General features: G+C 45.8%; 2 pseudogenes; both read left to right on the top strand.

Annotated features, from left to right (window-relative positions):
* Positions 1-16,937: 16,937 nt before the first annotated feature.
* LOC141271476 (uncharacterized) lies at positions 16,938-19,690 on the top strand (annotated as a pseudogene).
* Positions 17,436-17,527, top strand: LOC141151185 (U2 spliceosomal RNA; annotated as a pseudogene).
* Positions 19,691-20,192: the final 502 nt, after the last annotated feature.

The following is a 20,192-nucleotide window of genomic DNA, read 5'->3' as shown; positions in this document are numbered from 1 at the left end:
AGTCAAGGTTCAAATATTATACAGTACAGACCAAAAGTTTGGACACACCTTCACATTTAAAGATTTTTCTGTATTTTCATGACTTTGAAAATTGTACATTCACACCGAAGGCATCAAAACTATGAATTAACACATGTGGAATTATATACTTAACAAAAAAGTGTGAAAGAACTGAAAATATGTCTTATATTCTAGGTTCTTCAAAGTAGCCACCTTTTGCTTTGATGACTGCTTTGCACACTCTTGGCATTCTCTTGATGAGCTTCAAGAGGTAGTCACCGGAAATGGTTTTCACTTCACAGGCATGCCCTGTCAGGTTTAACAAGTGGGATTTCTTGACTTATAAATGGGGTTGGGACCATCAGTTGTGTTGTGCAGAAGTCTGGTGGATACACAGCTGATAGTCCTACTGAATAGACTGTTAGAATTTGTATTATGGCAAGAAAAAAGTAGCTAAGTAAAGAAAAACGAGTGCCCATCATTACTTTAAGAAATGAAGGTCAGTCAGTGCGAAAAATTGGGAAAACTTTGAAAGTGTCCCAAGTGCAGTTGCAAAAAGCATCAAGCGCTACAAAGAAACTGGCTCACATGAGAACCGCCCCAGGAAAGGAAGACCAAGAGTTCCCTCTGCTTCTGAGGATAAGTTTATCCGAGTCACCAGCCTCAGAAATCGCAGGTTAACAGCAGCTCAGATTAGAGACCAGGTCAATGCCACACAAAGTTCTAGCAGCAGACACATCTCTTCAACAACTGTTAAGAGGAGACTTTGTGCAGCAGGCCTTCATGGTAAAATAGCTGCAAGAAAACCACTGCTAAGGACAGGCAACAAGCAGAAGAGACTTGTTTGGGCTAAAGAATACAAGGAATGGACATTAGACCAGTGGAAATCTGTGCTTTGGTCTGATGAGTCCAAATTTGAGATCTTTGCTTCCAACCACCGTGTCTTTGTGCGACGCAGAAAAGGTGAACGGATGGACTCTACATGCCTGGTTCCCACCGTGAAGCATGGAGGAGGAGGTGTGATGGTGTGGGGGTGGTTTGCTGGTGACACTGTTGGGGATTTATTCAAAATTGAAGGCATACTGAACCAGCATGGCTACCACAGCATCTTGCAGCGGCATGCTATTCCATCCGGTTTGCGTTTAGTTGGACCATCATTTATTTTTCATCAGGACAATGACCCCAAACACACCTCCAGGCTGTGTAAGGGCTATTTGACCAAGAAGGAGAGTGATGGGGTGCTACGCCAGATGACCTGGCCTCCACAGTCACCAGACCTGAACCCAATCGAGATGGTTTGGGGTGAGCTGGACCGCAGAGTGAAGGCAAAAGGGCCAACAAGTGCTAAGCATCTCTTGGAACTCTTTCAAGATTGTTGGAAGACCATTTCCGGTGACTACCTCTTGAAGCTCATCAAGAGAATGCCAAGAGTGTGCAAAGCAGTCATCAAAGCAAAAGGTGGCTACTTTGAAGAACCTAGAATATAAGTCATATTTTCAGTTATTTCACACTTTTTTGTTAAGTATATAATTCCATATGTATTAATTCATAGTTTTGATGCCTTCAGTGTGAATGTACAATTTTCATAGTCATGAAAATACAGAAAAATCTTTAAATGAGAAGGTGTGTCCAAACTTTTGGTCTGTACTGTATATTTCTGCTTTATTGTGGTTTACATTTTCTTATTTTATCAAAAAAACTGACACACTAAATGGTTCATTATTAGCCATCATCACCCTCAAATAGTGATGAATACCCAGTAACACTGGAGCCATACAAAGTATATTGTCAATTTACCATTTTTTATTTTTACACAGTCTTATGACTATAACAATTTTGGAGATTATAGTGATATCTTTTCTGGGTAGATCATCTAAGTGTAATGATATCAGTGGAAAATCTGGTTCCCAATATGGCAAATAAATAAGTATATTCAATATGGCAGAAAACCAAGCACCATATCCTGCATATCAATCCAATACATGAGAATATCTATACAGGGTCACCATGGGGCATTCTTATCTCTTTTTAAAACCTCAAGCACAAACTGTGAGTTTTGGGGTGGATTTTAAACGTACAATATGGGGTATAAAACCATCTGTACAGGAGTTTTCATGAACTTTTCAGGTGATTTGTTACTAAGGTGATACAGCAGGCCAGTTTTTCAGTTTGAAATTTCTTGGAGCATATATTCTAGGTTATACAGTCCTCATCCACAGTAAAAAATAAATAATTTCTTCTGTTACTAACGTGATACAGTAGGCCAGATCTCAGTTTGAAACTGTTTGGAGCATATATACGATTTAATACAGTCCTCATCCACAATAGAAAAAAAAAAATCTTCTGTTACTAATGTGATACAGCAGGCTAGATCTTAGAATATATGCTCCAAGTTATTTAAAACTATGTGTTATAGGCCTCATCCACAGTAAACAAAACAATTTCTTCTGTTACTAACATTATACTGTACAGTCATGGCCAAAAGTATTGAGAATGAGACAAATAGTAATTTTTCCAAAGTTTACTGCTTCATTTTTTGTAATGGCAATTTGCATATACTCCTGAATGTCAGAGTGATCAGCTTAACAGCAATTACTGTACTTGCAAAGTCAATATTTGCCCAGAAAATGAACTTTAACCCCCAAAAACACATTTCAACATCATTGCAGTCCTGCCTTAAAAGGAGCAGCTAACATCGTTTTAGTGATTGATCCATTAACACAGGTGTGGGTGTTGATGAGGACAGGGCTGGCGATCAATCAGTCATGATTAAGTAAGAATGACATCACTGGACACTTTAAAAGGAGGCTGGTTCTTGGTATCATTGTTTCTCTTCAGTTAACCATGGTTATCTCTAAAGAAACACGTGCAGCCACCATTGCACTGCACAAAAATGGCCTAACAGGGAAGAGTATCGCAGCTACAAAGATTGCACCTCAGTCAACAATCTATCGCATCATCAAGAACTTCAAGGAGAGAGCTTCCATTGTTGTCAAAAAGGCTCCAGGGCGCCCAAGAAAGACCAGCAAGCGCCAGGACCGTATCTTAAAACTGTTTCAGCTGCGGGATCGGACTACCAGCAGTGCCGAGCTTGCTCAGGAATGGCAGCAGGCTGGTGTGAGTGCTTCTGCACGCACTATGAGGCGGAGACTCTTTGAGCAAGGGCTGGTTTCAAGGAGGGCAGCAAAGAAGCCACTTCTCTCCAGAAAAAACATCAGGGACCGACTGATATTCTGCAAAAGGTACAGGGCGTGGACTGCTGAGGACTGGGGCAAAGTCATTTTCTCTGATGAATCCCCTTTTCAATTGTTTGGGACATCTGGAAAACAGCTTATTCGGAGAAGAAGAGGTGAGCGCTACCACCAGTCTTGTCTCATGCCAACTGTAAAGCATCCTGAAACCATTCATGTGTGGGGTTGCTTCTCAGCCAAGGGAATCGGCTCACTCACAGTCTTGCCTAAAAACACAGCCATGAATAAAGAATGGTACCAGAATGTCCTCCAAGATGGTACCAGAATGTCCTCCAAGCAACTTCTCCCAACCGTCCAAGAGCAGTTTGGCGCCCAACAATGCCTTTTCCAGCATGATGGAGCACCTTGCCATAAAGCAAAGGTGATAACTAAATGGCTCATGGAACAAAACATAGAGATTTTGGGTCCATGGCCTGGAAACTCCCCAGATCTTAATCCCATTGAGAACTTGTGGTCAATCATCAAGAGACGGGTGGACAAACAAAAACCAACAAATTCTGGCAAAATGCAAGCATTGATTATGCAAGAATGGACTGTTATCAGTCAGGATTTGGTCCAAAAGTTGATTGAGAGCATGCCAGGGAGAATTACAGAGGTCTTTAAGAAGAAGAGGCAACACTGCAAATATTGACTTGCTGCATTAACTCATTCTAACTGTCAATATAACCTATTGGTACTCATAATATGATTGCAATTATATTACTGTATGTGATATAAACATCAGACAAACACTAATAAAAACCAGAGGCCAGCAGATCATGTGAAAATATAATTTTGGTGTCTTTCTCAAAACTTTTGGCCATGACTGTACAATAGGCCAGATGTGAGTTGGAAATAGTTTGGAGCATATATTCTATGTTATACAGGTCTCATCCACAGTAAAAAAAAAATAATAATTCTTCAGTTACGAAGGTGATACTGCAGGCAAGATCATAGTTTGAAATTTCTTGGAGCATATATTCTATGTTATACAAGCCTCACCCACAGGAAATAAAATAATTTCTTCTGTTACTACCATGATACAGTAGGCCAGATCTCAGTTTGAAAATGTTTGGAGCATATATTCTATTTAATACAGGCCTCATCCGCAGTAAAAAAAATATTTCTTTTGTTACTAAGGTGATACAGCAGGCTAGATCTCGGTGTTCAAGCTATACGTGGGGTAGGTGGTAATGTTAATGAAAGCACTAGTGAACCAACACTATCGCGTCCTATCCAAAAACAACGGACAACTTCTGTTACTGGTCAGGTTACTCCACTCCCTTTCTTTGGCAGCTGTACATCTGTACGCCTTGTACATGAGAGCCATAAAGAACATGTGCTCCAGTAGATGGCAAGAGCTGCATCAAGTGGTGTCTCCTCCTCTTCCTGCACCTCAACATCACACACAGTACAGTCCTCAGAGTTGGCACCACAATTACCCTTGTTTCCCCCCACGTCACAACTCTCCAACCACCCAACTGACTGTAGGGAGCCACAGATGGGTGAGTCTGCAGCGCTGTTCACACATTCTATGCCATGGACATCAGAAGTCTGCTCCAAAGATTCATAGACTCAAGAGGAGAAAATCATCTGCACCGATGCCCAAATATTTTTTAGGTTAGATCCGGGCAGGGCGAAGTAGGGTCCAAGCAGCATCCTGACATTCATCACCAGACATTAACCCCCGGAAGGGAGGTGATCCTAATGAGACTCAGCTGTACTGTGCTGTCAGGGCAGGAAAAAGAGGGTGACTCTCAGGCGAGGAATCTGATAACACATTGGACTATGATGAGGTTGTAGATCCCACTTGGAGAGAACCAAGAGGCACGCATCTGAGGAGCTGGAGGAGGAGAAAGATGAGAAGGATATGTTGCACCCTACGGCACAGACACGGAGTGATGCAACCACGATGAGCACTGCATCCTTTGCCACAACTGTGGCTGTGGCTATCTGAGGTCACGGGTCTGCAGCTCACAGGGGCCAGCAAGGATTGCCTAGCCTGGATTTTTTTTTAAAACCGTATAGGATGAGCCAACTTACATCATCTACCAACTTTGCAAAAAAAAGACTCAGTAGAGGAAAAAAGTGCAATAATTTGACTACTAAATGCATGAACCTGTCACATGCGCGATCAACATGAGTTACTATGGCAATCTCACTGTGATAAAATGCGGGCCAGCAGGCCCCATCAACCGCATCTGCTGCTTCTTCCTCCTCCTCTGTCACCATGCCAAGTGTTGTCACGCAGGTCTAAGACCGCAGAATCTCCACTTGTTTACCAGCTCCATTCAGGCTGAGTGGGAGCCCGTCAGCTGTAACGGAAGTGGACATGCCTGCTGTAACGGAAGTGGACATGCCTGCTGTTTTTGCTTCAACGAGCACACCACATCTTTCTCAATCCACCGTAACATCTCAGCCTGCACCTCACTCATGGTCCAGCAGTTTGTCTTGTTCACCCTACTCCGCCCCCTCTCAGCACTGCCGTCAGCCCTCCGTCCTGCAGTTGTGGTCACGTAAAAGATTGTTTCCTCCTACAAATGACAAAGCAAAGATGTTGAACTCCACCATCTCCAATCTGTTGGACACAGAAATGCTGCCTTTCCACCTGGTAGATACAGACTGTTTCCGAAAGCCGATGGCCGTACCAGTTGCTTAGTCGCCATTACTTCTCTAAGAAAGCTGTGCCTGTGCTACACCAGCATGTCGCAGACAACATCATCCATTCCTAGACTAAATCTGTCTGCCAGGGTGCATTTCACCACAGACACCTGGACGAGTAAGCATGGCCAGAGGCGTTACAGCTCGCTGATGTGGCTGTGGGGGCAGGCGGGGAAGGGGCTGCTCCACAAGTTTTGGAATCCCCAAGGCTTGCAGGACAAACCTCTGTATTTAACACTTTCTCCACTGCTTCTGCTGCCTCCACCTGCGCAATCAACCTCTGCCTTAACGAGACACGAGTTCCAAAAGTGCAGAGTGAATCCACACCACCTCCGTACTGCGCAGCAAGGGTTCACCGCAATCAGGCAGTTTTCAAATTAATATGCCTTGGAGATCGCAGTCATACAGCTGATGACTTGTGGACAGCTGTCCAGGCCGAGTTTAAACAATGAGTGTCTCCGCTGAACCTGGAGCCAGGGAAGGCCGTGTGCTATAATGGTGCAAACCTGGTGTTGGCCCTACACTGGGGCAAGCTCACACACAACCTGGTGGTACAGCAATTTCTCCGCCACTATCTCGACCTGTATGCGCTGCTGCAGAAAGCACTGAAGCTGTGTGCCTCCCGAAAACAATGTTCCCATTATAAGGAAGTGGGTCTCCCATAGTGTTGGCCTATGCAGTGAATGCAAGGGCTGCCAAAAATTGGGTGGCACTCCAATACCCCTTGGAAGAGACGTAGAAGGCCTCATGAAAAAAATGTTCCCATTATTAGAAAGTGGTTCTCCCATAGTGTTGGCCTATGCTGTGAATGCAAGGGCTGCCAAAAATTGGGAGGCACTCCAATGCCCCTAGGAAGAGACGTGGAGGAGGGCCTCATAAAAAAATGTTCCCATTAGAAAGGAGCGGGTCTCCTATACTTGTAATGCCCATGTACTAAGTGTATGGGTTGACAAACATTTACCCCTGGGAGGGGTATACATGAACATACTGTATACATTTTTTTTTACAGGCATCATAAACACCCTTTAAAAAAATTATGTGGGTGTTCCATCACGGACCACGGTCACCCTGGTGATATGGTGGTGAAGGATGAGGATGATGAAAAGGAGGAGGACAAGAGTAAATAGCCAAAATCAGGAAGCGTATACCCATGTGAAAAGGTGCATGGGAATACACCTCCCAAAAAAAGACACTGAATTTGAGTTTGTTACGCTGCTATCATTCGGTGGTGTTGAGAAGTCTGGCCCAATCCAGCCCTTGTTCATTTTTATAAAAGTCAGCCTGTCAGCATTTTCAGTTGACAGGCGGATGCGTTTATCTGTTATAATTCCACCAGCGGCTCTAAAATCCCACTCTGATAAAACGCTAGCGGCAGGGCAGGCCAGGACCTCCAAGGCGTAGAGAGCCAATTCATTCCACGTATCCAGCTTGGATACACAGTAATTATAAGGCACAGAAGAATCACGGAGGACATTGTACGGTCGGCAAGGTGCTCCCTCAGCATCTTCCCAAACTTTGCACTCTTTGTGAGAGTACCCCACGACTTAGGGCATGTGCGATGGAAAGGGCTGAGAAAATTCTCCCAGAACTTTGACAGTGTTTCCCTGCCTCTGCTGAATTGGAGTTGTCTCTCTCTCGCCTGTAGTCCTTGGTTGTGACTGTGATCTCTGCCGCCAGCGATTTCAGATGGAAATTTTTTTAATAGTTCTGCAACAAGGGCCTTCTGGTAATGCCCCATTTTTGTCAACCTGTCCACCTTAGGAATAAAAGATATAAAGTTCTCCTTGTAGCGTGGGTCTAGAAGTGTCACCAACCAGTAATGACTGTCACCAAAATTTTGAGAACGGTTATTGGAAAGGCAGCGTAACATAAACTCAGCCATGCGTGCCAGACTGCTAACAGGCAAGACTTCAGTGTCCTCACCAAGAGGATGACTGACCATGCTCTCCTCCTCCTCCTCTCTGTCCTCAGGCCATCCATGCTGAACAGACGGTATGACAGTTGTGCAGGTAGTACCGTCTATAGTGCATGAAACTAGCTCCTGTTCTTACTCCTCCTCCTCATTGTTACACAATCCACATTTGCATGAGATGAGGCTGGGCTGTGTGTAATTACCCTGTATGGTTCCTTGCTCCATCTCATCGTGCTCAGCCTGCAATGCATCCTATTTATTTGTGAGCAGAGAGCGTTTCAGAAGACAGAGAAGCAGGATGGTGAAGCTAATTATGGCATCATCGCCGCTCACCATCTTGGTGGAGTCTTCAAAATTTTGGAAGATGGTAGATATGTCTGACATCCATGTCCACTCCTGAGGTCTTACGTGTGGAGTCTGAACTGAATACCGATGGCCTTGTTGATGCTGGTACTCAACAATTGTCTTCTTCTGCTCACAAATCCTTCCCAACATCTGCAGTGTAGAGATCCAATGCGTGGGGACATCACACACCAGTCTGTGAGCTGGAAGCTTCAAGCGCTGCTGAAACACGGCAAGGGCGGCGGAAGCTGTAGGTGACTTTCTAAAATGAACACACAGGCGGCATACTTTAAGAAGCAGATCCGGCAGCTCCGGGTAGAATTTGAGAAATCACTGAACCATAAGGTTCAGCACATGGGCCAGACATGGTATATTTGTGAGCTCGCCTCAGAGCCGCCACCAGGTTCCGGCCATTGTCACACACAACCATGCCTGGCTGTAGGTTCAGCGGTGTGAGCCACAGAACTGCCTGCTCTTTCAGAGCTGTCCACAACTCTTCAGCATTGTGCGGTTTGTCACCTAAGCATATTAGCTTCAGCACACCCTGTTGCCGCTTGGCCGAGGCAGTGCTGTAGTGCTTCCAGCTTGTGAATGATGTGGTAATTTCGGAGATGGAGGCTGAAGAGGATGAGGTGCAGGAGCTGTAGACTGTGGGGGCAACCCTGATTGACCTAGGGCCCGCAATCCTTGGCATTGGGAGGACGTGTTCCGTCCCAAGGTCTGACTGGGTCCCGGCTTCCACTATGTTAACCCAGTGTGCCGTCAGCGAGATGTACCGTCCCTGCCCACAAGCACTTGTCCACGTATCCGTGGTTACGCGGACTTACTCGGTTTTGGGACACGTGTTTGTGTAATGCGGGGACGGCACACCGGGAGAAATAGTGGCGGCTGGGGACTGAGTACCGAGGGACGGCAGCCGCCATCAAGTTGCGGAATGTTTTCGTCTCCACGAGCATAAAAAACATTTCGAGCACAAGCAGTCGCAAAATGTGGGAATTTAGTAGTGTGGCCTGTGGGGCTTTGGCTGCATATTTGAGCTTGCGTTCCAAGGACTGGGGTATGGACAACTGAACACTGGGACAAGGACGTGAACGTGCTTCCTGATGCTGCTACTTGAGTGTGTGCAATGACAGGTGCAGGGCAGGAGGCATCTTCACATGCACCATGGACAGGGGATTGGCTTGCATGCACCACAGCAGAAGAAGGTGTGGTGCCACCCGGAGACACTGTTCCTGGACCCTGGGGTTCGGCCCACAAAGTCGGGTGCTTTGCTGCCATGTGCCTGATAATGCTGGTGGTGGTCAGGCCGGTAATTTTGCCACCCCTGCTGATGCTGGCCTGGCAGGTGGTGCAAATGGCCTTTTTGGGGTTATCGGCTGAGTCTTTAAGAAACAACCAGACTCGGGAAGACCTAATTGTACTGGCAACTTCCCTCGTGTTGGTGTTACGGGGAACGGTTGCCTGCCTTCTGTCTGCGGCCACCACACTGCTTCTTCCTGCCTGTTGGGGTGCTCTGCCTCCCTCCCCCTGTATTTCCTCCTGCCAGGTTGGGTCAGTTACTATATCATCCACCACCTAGTCTTCCACTTCCGCACCCTGGTCCTCCTCCTGACTCTCTGGCAATTGTATCTCATCATTGTCCACCTCTTGTGACACTTTTCCACGTCGCCTTCGTGTGACCATGGCTGCTCAAATATTTTGGCACCGCTACATGCGATCTCCTCTTGCCCCACTTCAAGTGGACCAGACGAGAGGCCCGAATCTATAAATGGAAAAGTGAACGGCTCTTTGGAGTGTCCAAGTGTGGGATCAGTTGTCTCTGGGCACTCGGCATGGTGGGAAGAAGGAGGTTCAGGGTGAGGAATATGCAGTCCAGACTCACGGCTACTGAGACTTGACCGTGTGGAAGACAGGGTGGTGGTGGTGGCAAAGTGACTGGAAGCATTATCTGCTATCCAACCACAACCTTTTGACACTACTGTGTTCAATAGTGGTGTTCTGCAGTCCCCTAGTAATTGGGACAAGAAGGTCGAGCGACAGGATGTGAGTGTTTGTTGTGGCACAATTTCAGCTTGCCCACGGCCTCAGCCTCTGCATGCACCATCACCATCAGGTCCACTTTCCCATCCCTTGCCACGTGCCATGCCCACTTTAAATGGAGGACAATATTTTCCAAGTAAACTACAAATGGCTGGATTTGAACAGCAGTTATATGTGATATGTCTGATGGACAGCCACGGTTTTATATAGCAGCCCTGTAGTTTACTATTCTTCACAGCAACCACATGTGAATAGCTTCACTGACACACTGCAACAAACTGTAAATGGAGGACAGAAATGGCTGAATTTGGACCACAGTTATATGTGATACATCTGATGGACAACTACGGTTTTGAATAGAGGCCTTGTAGATTACTATTCTAAACAGCAAGCACGTGTGAATAACTTCACTGACACACTGCAACAAACTGTAAATGGACTAATTCACTACAAATTTCTGGATTTTTATTGCTGTAATATGGAAAAGATCTGGCTGTATTCTGCAGTGCTGACAAGCAAATGGAGCAGAAAAATGATGTACTCTGGATTGCTTTTTAAGCATAAAATCAGGATAAAAAAAATAGCCCTGGCCCCTGATATCTGGGGCTATGTCTACGGATATCTGTAACAGCAGCAGACAGAATGTGCAATGGACCCTCTTGTGCTGTATACACAGTCTGCCACAAACCCCACCTGCCTGCTATCACCACTGAATATATGCAGCTGGATTAGTGTTCAGATGGATATATAGATATGTTGTGGAATCTCTCCCTGACTCAGCAGCAGCTCTCCCTACTCTGCCTGTTTCCGGTGTAGACTGTGACGAGCCTAGCGTCACCGTGTCTTAAATAGACCCGATGACGCTATGCGGCCAGCCAGGCACTGTAATGCCACAACCAACATGGCTATGGCATTACAGTGCGTGGCAAGCAATCCCTGCTTGTTCATTGGCTCTCTAAAGAGCGCCAAACATGCAGGGTGGGGACCCGAGCTCCCTCCTGAGCAAGCCGGAAATAATTGCCGAGTGCCAAGCTTGTCAAGCACCATGATGCTCGGGCGAGTATCGGCGAGCACGTTTGCTCATCACTAGTGGAGACTCCTGGTTGGGTCGGCTGTAGTGTAAGAGGTGTCGGTCCCCATTATACTATTTCTACTCTAGTGAAATTGATGCCACTTTGGTGGTGTCAGCCCCTAATTTTTTTTAATTTGAAGACTCCTTGGTTGGGTCTCCATCTGCTGAGTTGTCTGTAGTAGAAGAGGTGTCGGTCCCCATTATACTATTTCTACTCTAGTGAAATTAAAGCCACTTTGGTGGTGTCAGCCTCTAACTTTTGGAAATATGGAGACTCCTGGTTGGGTCTCCTTCATGTGTGTTGCCTGTAGTAGTAGGCCTCCCAGACCGGCAGGCCTCCACTTACTTTCAGTCAACTGCCTTTGTTGTTATCCTTAAATTTCTGTATCAATACTACTCTAGGAAACTGATTATTCTGCTATCTGAGTGTGGCTGAGTAGAAACGCTGTTTGGGCTGCTGCATGTGGTATCAGGGCTCCCAGCACAGCAGGCCTATATCGATTCCTCACAAACCTCATCTTAATTTGAAGTTCAATTCAAAGCTGTAAATGCTGGCCTAGACCCTGATACCTCATGCATGGCCCATGGCTAACTGCTGCTGTGCCATTATAAGATTTGTACAGAAAAATTGATGCCACTTTTCCTGGTGGCTGCCCCTAATTTGAGCTGTTTTGGCAGCTTTTGGGCCCATTTGAAGGTGTTGTGTATGCGTTTGGTTTTGCCTCCCATTGAACCCAGTGGGGTTCGGTATGTTCGCCAAGCTTGGACAAACTGAACATTTAAAGGTTCGCTCATCTCTAGTCAGGAGGGAGTTTAGAAATAAGGAGATATCAGCAAAAGGAACTTCTACATATTATACGGTTTTGGGACCCTACTTGTGCAAGATGTATGGTAATTTTCTATTTGTTAATGTGTTTAGAAGTAAAAAAAAAAAAAAAAGTTTTAACAGTAATCATCAGTCCTATGGAGCATTTTTCATCAAAACTAGTAGATAGGATCTGGGTGAACATAAATTATGATTATTTATCAAATGAACATAGAGATTTATTATGGTGCATAGTAAAGGATTGCCTGTCCACTTGTGAGTTCCAGCATTGGCATGGGCTTGTCCAGTGTCCAAGGCCCAGATACTGCGATGGTAAAACACCAATACATGTATCATTTTTTTCGGATTATAAGAGCCACTTTTCCCCCAAATTTTCCCTCAATCTGCACATGCGTTACCTCCGGCAGCCATTTTCTTGAAGTCCACCGCATTGAAGAGGATGGGAAGTGTAGGGACTCCAGACATTTTGTGATAGCCCGGGGCCTCCAGCACCGCCTCTCACCCCCTCCTTCCAATTCAGGGCCCGCAGCATCGCCCCACTCCTGCCACCAGCAGCGACCCAACCTCCTGGGACTCCGATAATCTACTGTACAATCAGACTAAAAGATGCACCACCATTTTAGTAAAAAAAAAATGTTTTTCTATTTTCCGCCCCAAAATTTGTGGTGCGCCTTATGCTCTGGTGCATTTTATAATCCACAAAATACAGTATTTTGAAATTGTAGTTTTGCACAGACAGTATGGCGGAAAGTGTGTAATCTAATAAAAGGTGTGAGTAATGTGAATTTTTTAGATTTTAATAGGGTATTTTATGGGATGAGTATAAATGAAGATTTTAAGATGGTATGGGTAATTATTACATGTGTAAAAGTGGCACTTTGGAAAGTATAGATATCTTGATTTTTAAACATAATACAGTTCCAGTAGAGCATTGTACTAAGTTATGTCAAAGCTATTTATTTATATACTTCTGAAAGATAAAGTGTTGTTAGAGATAAAAAAGGCAAATGTGATATAGAAACAGTGAATTGAATGTAATCACTGTTGTCCTTTATAACCTGGTTTTGGGAAAACAAGGTTAAACATAAGAAAATAAATATATGTAATAATAAATAAGGAATGATAAAGCAAGAAAAGAGGAAATAATACACTATGATGGATTTGAGTCTTTAATCCTTTTTTTCTGAGATTGGATTTCAGATTTTGTAATCTTTGTGAAGAAAAAAAAATGTTATCGGTTTAATATCTGATACGTCCCCTATCTGGGGACCAGATATTAAATGGATTTTTAGAACAGGGAGATGGAAAAAGACGTTGCTCTGTCCACGCCACGCAAATGCCCTTTTTATCAACTGCACCTGTTTAAACTCACTTGACCCAACAGGTAGGTGTTGCTAATTACCCTGCGCTTAAAATTAGTTTTTTGGCTTGCTACAATGTCTTTTCTGAAATGTTGTCTCCCTCTGGTGGAGCATTGACTTCTTTAATTTTATGCCTGTGGATTATAAAAAATATCAAAAAAAGTTTGGTCTGTGGAGTTCTTTTAAAGTGCTGCCTATGTCTGTCTGTGTGAGCTTCCTATTGGTGTTCAGCCAGCCAGGTCTCCTGCCTGCAGTAGATGGAGTGTGGCAATGGAACACTGCACGTGTCACAATAGGCTCTGACGCTTATCTGGCTGTGTACAGCAGCCATGCTCAGTCTGCTCAACAACCAGCAGCAGCAGTTAAGTAATCAGCAACACTCATGCTAAGGGTAGACAGCTCGTTTATTTTCGTTAATTGGTTCTCCTCCCTCCCCCTGGTGTTGAGGCGCGTGAGAACATCAGGGGGTGAGGGTGGTGTGTTAAAATAGGTGGAGTTATGCAGATATAAAACGAGTGGATTGCAGCAGCAACAATCCGAAAAGTGGAGGCATGTAAGGGATCTAGAGTTTGACAACATGTCTAATTAACGGGAATCCTGGTGCCCATCTCCACAAAGGGAGGGTTCAGGATACGAGGATGCTACACTAGGCCGAAACCAATTCGGGTTATTGCTTCTCGGCCTTTTGGCTGCGATCATTTGGTTGCAACCTGATATTTGCGAGCTCTCTGGAGGAATCCAGGTCTTTTTTCAAAATGATTTGGCGATTTTCTGTGGTATTATACTGACAGGTTTTGAATATGAATTTCGTGAAGAACACCATCTGAATTGGAGTGGATCCAACAGGTTCCGAGAGGAATAATGTGTCCTTCATTGTGGAAAAACTCTTGGAAGGTAAAGCCGGAGCAAAATGAGGCAATTTCTACAGCGTCAACGAGTTTACTAAATCAGGTATATATGACGTGATTTTTGTAGAAGAAAATTCTTGCCTTGATGTGTATGAGTGGCTTCGGAGTCACACTGATGATCCTTTCTTGGAAGGGGTGCGGTTTGAACCCTTGTTTGGACTTCAAGAAAAGATTGTGTGGGTAACAGTTTATAACCCTTTTACTGACCCAGCATTGCTTGAAGGCTTCCTTGCACGGTACTGTGATTATATGAGGAAAGGGGAAAAGCAGTTTAATTCTCTGGGTATTTTCAACTACAAATACAAGTTTCGGGTGAAACTGAAGAAGGATCCTGGAAGTGTGGGAGGCTTTAGACATCCTCCTGCAAATTTTTCTGTGGCAGGACATAGGGGCTTCCTTTACTATGTGGGGCAGCCTATGTATTGCTGGAAATGTTAATGCTTTAGACATGTGCATGATGCATGTAAGAAAGGGCAATGTTGCCGTAACTGCAAAGAGGAGGGGTATGTGGCAAGTGCGTGCCCGAAGCCCAAAGCTTGTGACATGTGTGGAAGTGGTGAGCACATGTTTAAGGATTGCCCGCAAGGTGTGCCTAGGAAAACTGATAAGGAGAGGAAGAAGGAGGAGGAGGAAAGGAGGCGTGTGCAGCAGATAGAAAGAGAAACTGCCAGAATGGGGAGAGAGCAGAGGAGGCAGATTGAAAGCTCTGCCCCTGAAACTGTGAGTCTGAGGCCTGCTTACCAGAAGGAGAAGGAGGCACCAAAAATGGAGAAGGGGTTTGGGAAAGAATTGAAGAAAATGGAGAAGCAGATGAAAGCAGCGGGAAAAGTAATGTGTCCAGATACGTTGTACTTTCAGGACACTGTAGATGCTGCAGATTGTATGGAATCTGGGGAAGGTTCATCACACTCTTCAGATCCTGAAAATATTGATGAGTACTTCTCCGATGAGGGTGCGGGGAGTAGAAAGTGTCACAGGGAGGGTGGTGGGGCAAGTGATGAAGAAGATATCAGGGAACCACAGAGAAAAGTGGTTGTCAAGAAAGCAAGGTGGGGTGACGGTGAAGCTGCTAGCGGCTCGGAAACGAGTTGCTCGGTTCAGATGGTGGAAGAAGATGGTGGGGGTGTTGGTTAAGGTTGCCTTGCAATATGCATGATAATACCTATTATGAGCTTTGACTTAAGTCAAAGGCTTTTTTGTGAGTGGAGTTTTGTAGTAGTTTTGTAACTTTTCTGTATTTGTTTTAGTATGTGAAATGGGTTTTACTATAATTTCACAAAATGTGAGAGTGTTTAAAAATAAAATCAGGAGGGCTTCAATTTTTGATTTTTTGTTTGCAAGAGTGTGATGGGGTGAGAGGGGATGAATGGTCTCATGGAGTGTCTGTGTGGTCGGGGAGTGCCTGTAATAAAAATGATGGTGTGGGGATTTTAGTTAAAGGGAGGGAGGTGGTTTTGAGTGATTATGTGGGGATTGATGTGGGGAGGTGTATTTTAGCTAATTTTGAGTATAAAAATGTTAAATTTTGTGCTATTAATGTTTATGCACTGGTGGAGAAAAATGACCGGAAAAAATTAAACTTTTTGTTCCGGGAAAAATGCCTGTGGTGATTGTGGGTGATATGAATTATGATGTGGGGAGAGTGAATGTGGATGCGTCTGGGAAAACTTTGTTAGAGTTGGTTAGTGATTTTGATTTGCATGATATGCAAAGTGTATGTAAAGTGAGGCCTTTATTAAATACCTTCTTTTCCGAAAGTGGAAAAATACAATCCAGATTGGATTATTGTTTTATTTAAAAAAATATGATTCCTGTTGACTATAAGCAGGAGAATGTTTTGTTTTCAGATCATGTGTGTATGTCGTGTGAGTTGGATGTGAATGGAGTGTTTGGGAAAGGTTTGTGGAAGTTGAATGTTAAGTTATTGGAGCATGAGGAAGTAAGAAAGGAATATGCAAGGCGGTATGAGAAGTGGTGTGAATGTGGAAATGGTTTTGGAAATGTTTGTGGGTGGTGGGATTGGGTTAAAAAACCAAAAAAAATGTTAAAAAAAATTTGGGTTATAGGATGGCAGCAGTCAAGAGGAGACATTTTGTGAGTTTAAATGCGTGTTTAAGTTTCTTGTATAAATTTAGGGAGGGAGGGGTGGAGGTGGAGGAGGATATTTTACTAGTGAAAAAGAAGGTTCATGAGTTCTTGTGGGAAAGAGGGAGGAGTATTGTCTTTAGAGCAAAAGTTGATAATTTGGAGTATGATGAAAAATGCTCACGTTTTTTTTTTCAAGAAGGTTTTTTGGAAAAAACAAAGTACGTGTGTGTTGAATGGAGCTGATGGAAGTGAGGTGAGTGGAGAGGATATGTGTGAGGAAGTGGCAAAGTTTTATGAGGATTTGTATGCTGTAAAGTGGAGGGATGAGTGTTTGGAGAATGGTGTTTTGAGTATGTTAGAGAGTAAATTGAGGCAGAAAGAGAGAGTGATGGGTGCTGTGACAAGTGATGAAGTATGGAAGGTTATGTGTAGTATAGCTTTGAATAAAACGGCGGGGGGAGGATGGTCTTCCAGTACAATTTTACACTACAGCAGCCATGCTCAGTCTGCTGAAGAACCAGCAGCAGCAGGTAAGTTATCAGCAACACTCATGCTAAGGGTAGACAGCTGCTCGTTTTTTCTCCTTAATTGGTTCTCCTCCCTCCCCCTGATGTTGAGGCACGAGGGAACAGCAGTGGGTGAGGGTGGTGTGTTAAAATAGGTGGAGTTATGTAGATCTAAAATGCGTGGATTGCAACAGCAACAAGCCGAAAAGTGGAGGCATGTAAGGGATCTAGAGTTTGACAACATGTCTTCTTAACGGGAGTCCTGGTGCCCATCTCCACAAAGGGAGGTTTCAAGATACGAGGGTGCCACACTAGCCCGAAACCAATTCGGACTATCGCTTCTCAGCCTTTTGGCTAAGATCAGGTGTAGTGATCTACCGGTTGCTGCATCTGGTCTGACCTGAGGTGTCTGGGGTACCCGTCCTGTTGGCCTTGGGGGATTGTCCTTGTAACAGAGGGTGCCACACTAGCCCAAAACCAATTCGGGTTATCGCTTCTCGGCCTTTTGGCTAAGATCAAGTGTAGTATCTTTCGAAAAGACGGTTTTGGATGTTGGCCGCCCTAGTAGATTGATACATTATGCACACTGGGGTTTGGGCGCTTGTTAGTACGCCAGGTGGCTTATATAGTCATCTGGTGGAAAGCATGGCCCCCCTGGATCGACGCCATTGGGCCGGGGAAGATCGAAAGCCCTAAGTGTGAAGTGTCCCTGGAGTGGTGACCCTGGGGTGCCTTAACTCACTGGGATTGGGAACTCCACTTAAGTTTCTGGCACATTTGCACTAGCACTTATATATTTCTTTCTTCGCACACACCCTTATTCCGGGCCTTCTGGCCTTAGGATGGGGAATTTTTCAATTCCTGGTCGAAGGTCCGGGCAGTATTATACTGTGAAACCTTCACTATTTAATTTTTTTGTCACTGTGTGTCCACTTATTCACGTTTGTCATGTCCTACTAGTATTTTGTCAGGATGCGGTTCCCTAATGGGTTCCTCTTGGCAGGTCTAGGGGGGGAGTGTGTGGCAATCAGGTTCCGCTCCCCCCTGAACCCCTCTGGCTCTCCTCTTTCAGGAGGAGAGCATTGTTGGCTTCCCTCTTCCGGGAGGGAAGCACAGTCTTTGGCTCCCAGTGCCTTGCTCGGGTGAGAACTCAGGCAGGTACTGGGGGTAAGATTGGGTCACCTCTGGCTTCGGCTAGAGGTGGCTATTTGTCCCAGTTCCTCGCTGTGGCCTTCTGGTGGGAAATGGTTTGGGGGACCTTTCTCCTGTTGGAGAGGGTTTCATGTTGACCAGCATCCTAGTGCACTTTTTTTGTGGCACTTGTAACTTTTTTGAGTGCACTCGGGTTTAGTACACGTATTTGGGCTTTCAAAAAAAAAAAATCTGTTCTTTTAAGAACACAAGAGCTACGAGCTACACTTGACGAGAGCGATCTAACTCGGAAGGAGAAGAGCTTCGGAGCCCAGCTGACATCGGAGAAGGAAGGCGGATATCGGTCGGAGGAAGAAGCTCTAAGGAATCCAGAAGAAGACGAAGACTCGGAGAAGAATCGGGCTGTCCTGAGGAATCTTCGAGGAAGAAAATAAGCAAGACAAAGTCCTTTCAGGGAATTTGTCCAGAAAATGATGGTAGAAGAATCTGCATAGCTCCACCCCACGGGAAGAGTTCCAGATCCTGCCCTACGAATCACCTGCAGGAACAAGCCATGGCAAGCTCAGCGAGAAGGGCCGAAAAGAAGAGCCTGGAGCAGGGGACCGCCAGGAGGGCCCAGCCAGGAGCCTATTCTGCCCCCAAGGACACTGCCTCCACAACTGGCCAGCAGAAGGGACCCCAGAAGCCCTGCCATGAAGCTCCATCCCTGGAGCCCTGGATGAGGCAGACGGTGGCCTTGAAGCTGAAGGAAGTGGATGCCAGACATGTCCTCCACCGTGTTTTGCCAGAAGATGCTGCTGGATCGAGGCGTCTCCAGGTCGGATACCCTCAGCATTCAGACCTTCTTGACAGGGATCTTCTTCATCACCTTTGCCACGGTGAACACCTGCAGGAGGTTCTGGGAAATGGTGAGTGCAAAAGGACCTGATAACTCTTTCTCTGCCTTCACAGGTAGCTGCCCTATCCAGAGGGACGAGAGGAGGATCACGGTGTCCATGCGTAACCCACACACCCCAGACAAAGACATATGTACCTTTCTAAGATGCTTCTGTTTAGTTGTGAAGGAACCCTCTCACATCCTGAATGGACTCGGCTTCTGGACAGGTAAGTGGTCGGTGACCATTAGACTCCACAGGAACCTGGCTTACTCGGACGGCCTTCGGCACCTGCCCCCAACATTCTTCCTGGGCAACTCCTACGGCCTCATCTATTACCCAGACATGCCGAGGAACTGCAGGAGATTCCGCAGGAAAGGCCATGAGATGAAAAACTGCAAGGAGGACGCCTGCAGGATTTGTCGAGTGACGGGACACAGCTCGAAGGACTGCCCGAAGAAGACGTCCTGCAACCTATGTGGGCTGGCGGCTCATCTCTACAAGGATTGCTCAAAGCGTGAGAGATCCTGGGCATCGTTGGTTGCGACGACCCCAGCTCTGGAGGACAAGGCCCCGAAGACCAGGCCTGTGAAGGTCAAGGATGCGACGACCAAGGTCGAGATGACCAAGGCCAAAGCGGGCAAGGAAGTCGGTAGCCAAAGCCCCAGCCACGGTCCCAGCAGCCCAGAAGGAGAAGAAAAAGTCAAAGGAGGTTAAGAGTTCTGTCGCCCCTCTCCTGATCCCCCCCCCTGCCACCTCCGTCCAATCCCCGGCCACCCCTGCTGAGGATTCCACCTCCTCCTCCTCCTTCCCCTACTCCTCAGCAGGTGTCCTTTCCCCCGCCCCGGCAGCCACTCTCCCTCCCCAGACCATGGTAGCGGTGGAATTAACCTTTCCTCCACCCGCCGCTATCTATTCTGTGGAGGATTTTCCCCTTCTTGTCTCCACAGGTCCAACCTGGGGAAAGAGAAAGGTGGAGGGCAGCCCTGCTACTGAAACCTCCAAAAAGAAGATTCTGGACTTCATAGGCGAAAAGGAGGACACCCTCCCTGAGCCAGAAGAGATGGAGCACATGGTTGAGACCCTGGTGGCCGAGCCAGAAGAGGAGGAACTGGTGGTCGCCGAGATCGAGGCCGCACTGCTCAATCAGATGGAGGAAGAGGGCCTGCTGGTGATCCCATCACGAGCAGTCAACACCGACGAGGGACCACCCGACCGG

Source organism: Phyllobates terribilis, unplaced genomic scaffold (genome assembly GCF_046119375.1).
Source record: "Phyllobates terribilis strain yellow unplaced genomic scaffold, ASM4611937v1 Scaffold_5__5_contigs__length_657084704, whole genome shotgun sequence".
In the NCBI taxonomy this organism is placed as follows: Eukaryota; Metazoa; Chordata; class Amphibia; order Anura; family Dendrobatidae; genus Phyllobates; species Phyllobates terribilis.
The sequence above is the reverse complement of the archived record's forward strand: the minus strand, read 5'-3'. Positions and strand labels throughout refer to the sequence as shown.